The sequence below is a fragment of the Adiantum capillus-veneris genome, chromosome 15, assembly GCF_014529385.1.
Source record: "Adiantum capillus-veneris isolate H3 chromosome 15, ASM1452938v2, whole genome shotgun sequence".
Classification (NCBI taxonomy): Eukaryota; Viridiplantae; Streptophyta; class Polypodiopsida; order Polypodiales; family Pteridaceae; genus Adiantum; species Adiantum capillus-veneris.
In genome coordinates this window covers 123,028,967-123,034,993 of record NC_140945.1, presented here as the reverse complement: position 1 = coordinate 123,034,993, position 6,027 = coordinate 123,028,967, and positions in this window count along the sequence as shown.

The following is a 6,027-nucleotide window of genomic DNA, read 5'->3' as shown; positions in this document are numbered from 1 at the left end:
TGCAAGAGCACGCACTGTTGCAGAAACTTAGGAGGGAGTCTTTCTTATCTCAATGGGAGAAAGAACTTAGAAGGACAAACAAGGAACATCATTTGGATTTGTGGACCGATGGGTCTAGTTATCCAAAGGATCCTACGACAAATGCGCCACCTCCCTTTGCTAATATCACTAACCTCTTACATTTCACAGGCGATGGCAAGGATGGGCTACTGGTATACACCGAACATTTGGAAATGAGAGGATTGAATGTGGAAAGGCAAAGAAACTTCTTGGCGATGGAGAACATGCAGCTGAAGAAACTTAATGAAGCATGCTCTCAAAAGATTTCATCAAACAAAGAGAGAATCCAAGGCCTTGAGAAGAAGATCACAAGTTTGTGAGAGAAAGACACAATGCTTGGTAGTCGGAAAAGAAAACGAGTTTTCTGTGCAACATTGAGAACATGAAGCTTGGTAGTGGTGGCCTAAAAAAACGAATACAAGCTTTAAGGTAACCCGAAGTTTGTTTCTTCAATGTGCTTCATTAAGAAATGGATACACTTACTTTCCTATACATGATCATAACGCATTGTGCTTTTTTGGCAGGTCTTTACTGCATCCAAACTTGAACGGTGCAGGCTTTAATGCCGGAGTGCATTACAGCCGTCTAGTTCCAAAAGAAGTAGTTGAAGAGATGATAACTCAGAAAAAATTTCGTAAGTTGAAAGGGAGGCTACTTACCTCCTTCATGAACGAGAATCAGCTGGAACCAATGGAAGTGCAAGCAATACTTGATGAGAGTGGCATCTCGCAGATGGGATACAGGGCACTCTTCAAAGCATTAGCTAAAAATTCTCAAAATAAACTACAGAGAGGATTATTGCTACCAAAGCCATCACATGTAAAGGCTACTCGCCGGCATGTAAACGATGAGGTGTTTGAGAAACTTGGGTCACCATTCCATATTGAAGCAACGTTCTTAGGCAAGGGCGGCAGAGAGCTACAGTTTAACAAGCACAACAACCTCTTTGTTGATCTTGAAGCATTGCAAAGGTATGCAGTTCACTTCTTTGACATCAGTCGAGACGAATGCGGTGGGGTTCTCAAGTTTGTTTTGAAGCTCGACGAGTGCAAGGTCCTGAAGAACAAGAAGTTGGAGAGAGTCACCATTACCCTCATGAACAGAGCTTTGGATCCATCAATAACGAAAGAGGATCCACAATACTTTAGCATGCAATCAGAAAACAACATTCTAACTCTAGGATCATTTCAGGTATGCTTCGTTCAATCTCTAATAGCAAAAATATTGATTATTTGTTTGTTGACTTTGTGTTTTCATTTTTCATTGCAGGTTGATAAGGAAAATTTTGAAATCCTCGATTGGGTTTTTAGTCAAACCCAAATTCCTTCTATCATCAGTGAACAAAGAAACGGAGCCGTTCTTTCAGTGGAAGGATTTGGTGACTACACAGTGGAATGGCACATGGCAGGTGACTTAAAGACTCTTAAGTGTATGTACAACATAACACACGGAGCAGCTGTGGAAAATCCATGCTTATATTGCATGGCTGATGCACAATCACTTGAGAGTGTGCAATGGATTAGAGCTCCCAACAAACATCTTCAAGATAAAACTTTGAAACCAGTGCTTGATATTCCTCTTAGTAGAGTTCACGTCTATACACTTCATGCACTCTGTCGAATAATTGAAAAGGTGGTTCATTTGTACATATGTTTTGCATGGACATTAAAGCCAGAGAGTGAGCCGAAAAGAGTGATCAAAGCATTAGAGGGAATGCTCTCAGACATTGGTTTTCATGGAGGCAATGTCAAAATCGAAGAGGACCCTAAGATGTCTCAAAGTCGGTACAAGGTACCGAGGAAAGCATCGATAGGCGGAGTGAAGGCAAGAAGGTTTCTTGGGTTTAGCCTCAAAGATTCAGATAGAGAAGAAAGGAGAAACCTATTCAACAAATGGAAACAGTTACATAAAGTGGTTAAAGACAATGCTGGTGGTGGGGCAATTCAGAATCACAAGGCGAACGTGTGGAAATCACTAGATAAAATTTTCCATTACGTTGAGCAGCATTCTTGGGACCAAAGTAAGCTCACATCATTTCAAGCAGCCTTGTTGGATTGGAAAACGGCTTACCTTACAGGGTGGGGTGGGCAACATATCACACATTACATGGTGGATTGGCATTCTACGTATACAAAATAAAATTTTAAATTGTACTCTACTGACCATTTTGTTTTATTTCAATGTAGCACATACTGTTCAACCATGGTCCATATTTTTCCAAGACATACGGCTCACGATCAATATGGTCCACACAAGGCATGGAAAAAACCCACTACATAGCAAGAACAGGTTATTTTAAGCACACTCGACACGGGGGAGGAAAAGAAAAGGCCAATAGCCTATTAGAGTTACACCAATGGACTTATAGACGACTAATTCATAGAGCAAGGCAGAAGGAAATTTTTAAGAGTTCAAAAATTACACGGTCTTTACAACACATCCGCAAAGAGAAGAAATAGATGGATTGGGGAGCTTCAAATGCGGCGGAGTGCCATGCGAGGTGGTGCCGATCACGAGTCAGGAGCGGGAGAAGATGGACCTGAGCCCGTCATTTTTATCCTCTTCGATGCACCTTCTTCTTCCTCACTTTGTACCTCTTTGATATGCAAGCTCTGTAGACAAGCTCGTTCCTCTGTTGATGGCAACATCCCCACCGGTATCATGCATCTTCTTTACCTCGGAAACAGCCACTTGTTGTATGGATCTAAGCTTTCCGAGTCTTCAACCCCTACAGCTAGAGCCTGAGCTGTGTAGGACATGAAATAGGGGGCTCTGAGTGCTTGGCACCCATACCCAATGCCAAATACGCGTAGAGCAAACTATTTCTCAATCAGAATTAGTCTTTCTGCGTTTAGTGGGAGGGGTTGCCCACCACACAATCTTGTAATAACTTTCATTGCAAACAGTGGGAACTTTGCATTGTCATCGGAGTATTCCTTGTGGTATATTATGATCTACATGAAAATTGCAATGAATTTATATGCCGTAAGTGAGATGAGTACAATTGCCAAGTCTTGAATTGTTTCTACAAACCTTTTTGTGGTTGAAACGCCCGATGTAGTGAGACAACGCCACATCCTTGCCTTGGACTCCAGTGACAAGCCCTTGTCGTGAGCCTCCCACTCTTCTAAGGAAACTATCATCATACACTAGCACCTGGAAACAAAAAAAAATGATCATGATATTTTATCACTGGGCCATCTCTAATACCATTTGAATGCACGACAAAAGTTACCATCTGATTCTCGTCCATTTCCAGCATCGACCTCCCCCACAAGTGAATAGACAGACTATTCATTACCTTATCTTTGGGTGCCACGTCCCTACCCATGTTTTCCAAGACGAGTTGTTTTGTTGTCGATTCAAATTGCTCATCTATTGGCAAATTGGCCTCTCCGGACTTCACTTCATTGAACGTATCTTTGATCAGTTGCCACCCTGGAGTGAACTGTGAGTCACGGACAGCTGTGTCAGCAATAAGATGCTGGTCCACTCCATCATCGTCCACAAACCCCATGTCTGCCTCACAAAAATTTGCAATTGCCGCTAGGCAGTAGTCCTCCCGTATATTGAGCTCATGCATGATATCTATGAGCAAAACATAGTGGGTGTTGCCTGCCATAGCAAAGCTGGGAGCATAATTTAGAGGCAAAGTCACTTCCTTACTTGGGCTTTCTTGCTTGCACCCTATTGCTGCATCCGCAAGAGAAACAAGAGTTAAGCCCACATCAAATGTTTCCTTTAGTACCTCTACCCGCTCTTCTTCTGGGTTGAATTGCACCTCCACATCCTCTAACTCTTCCTCCGGCGCCAATGGACAACTACTGAAAGTTGTTGACTGCGAAGTCTCTAACTCACCATCTGTCTGCAAGTATAAGTAACAGACAAACCCATGGTAGAATTCCAATAAGCGACACTTTTTGAAGTGCTTTATACACAGGTGTCTTGTACAAGCAGTGCATTGGAGGGACACTTTTCTAGACAGCGATTCAGTCTCCTTGAAGCACTCTTGTCAGGGTCAAGGTCGGCAGGGTGCACATATCTCATGCCATCAGCTGTCATGGAATTGTCACAAGTGACTACCTCATATTGTTGCAAATGGTTTTGTAGGTACTCAAAGGAGCAATCTATAATCCTCTGTATAGAAAACTCTGCATTGAAAATTCCTGATAGTTTTGGTGCACGGTGATGAGCACGGGAGTTATATAAGAATATGAATATTTTTTCTTCACATGTATCCTTGCTCACATCTGTCTCCAGGACTATGATCCCCATGACTGAAAGAAAAAGCAAGCCAAAACTATTTGGTGTCATAACCAAGCAAACGTTTTATGTTATCAGTGATAGATTTATAGGCCTACTCACTCACTATGCCCAAACTCAGGCACGGTCACATAAGGAGTAATTATTCCAACCATGCATGCGTTTTTACCCTAATGCAGTGGCTTCAGTGCGCACACAGTTAACAGCACACAGGAAGGGGAGAGGCAAGGAGAAAGAATCTGTCTTTGCAATATCCCATGGCGCCGAGTTGGATGGTGATGTCGCAGGCCACCGACAGCAAGAACCAGAGGGGGGCAATGGCGACGCGGCAGCAAAGGACTCGACCCAGTGGAGGTCACTCAATGCAGGATCACGAGAGCTGGCCAAGGAGAAGAGAGCAGAAAATGCAAAGGCGATGGCGAATGCAAGGGCGATGGAGATGGAGATGGCGAACGCAAGGGTGATCGGTGTGTGACTCTAAACGTAGGATCACGAGAGCTGGCCAAGGGGAAGGACGCAGAAAAGGCAAAGGCAGCGGCTATCTGTTTGTTCCACTCGGAGATGGAGATGGATATGGCCACTGCAAGGGCGATTGGCGTCTGTCTGACCCTAAACGGTCACTCAAAAAGGCACGTGGGCTGCGCTCTCAAGGACAACCAGTATTAAATGGTCTCAGATTCCCATGTAGTACGATTTACCAACCGCAATCTCGCGCATAAGTGAAGTTGTCACCCTCCCCGAGGTAAGAATTCTAAGTTGAGGCATTATCCCCGCCAAACATCTCAAATTTCAACTATTCTGCCTATTTTCGCGTCCTCTACTGCACATCATTCTAATTAACTCTACCCCCATCGACGCTACTCGGTAAGAAAACTCCATCACCTCTTACTCTCACGCATCCTCCTTCTCTTACTCTTGTTCTGCAGTGCTTCAGTGGCGCGGAACTCTACACACAGTGAAGAGATATGCTACTTACTACCCTTCTGTGCACTTGTATTTTGTGTAGTTAGTACCAGGCAAATATGGGAAGGTAAACCTTGTTTGCTGCACCTGTTCGCTTGGTATAGGTCATCGTCCTTGGTCAGTACCAAGCGAATAAGGTAAGGTCACGAAGGGCCCTATTCGCTTGGTACTGACCAAAAGAAAAGTTAAGTGATGTCTACTAGTACAGAGGTCAATACTAAGCAAATAAGGGGAAGGTAACCCCTACTTGTTGTGGATTTAGGGTTTTCTTTTGCCAAATACGCATTTTGATTTTATAAGAAAGAAACAAAATTACAACTGAACACCGGGTTTTGAGTTAGAAAACACTTCAGACTTTACAAAGAGTGAACTATTAATTTTCGGGCGTTTAGGGTTTGCAATAACCATGTAGTCCTTTTCCTTCAGAGCCAGGCTATCTCTTCGCAAAGCTTGTTGGCAAAGTTAATGGCTTCCTCATATTTACTGGCTAGTTCAAGCACTTCATCCTTCATTTCCCGAAGCCAATTAATGATAGCCTCCATAGAGCCCTTCTCGGTGAGCAATCGCTACATGTCTTCAGGCCTTCTTGCCTCCAGAGAGTCTTTAAGGATTGAGACCCTCTGCCTGATGATCAGCATTTGCTGTAGCTTCAGGCTAGCACCCTGCACAGAGCATTTAGCAAGTAAGCTCTTCAAACTAGGAGCTTGGAAATTGGGAGCAGAAAGCAAAGAATTACCAGCG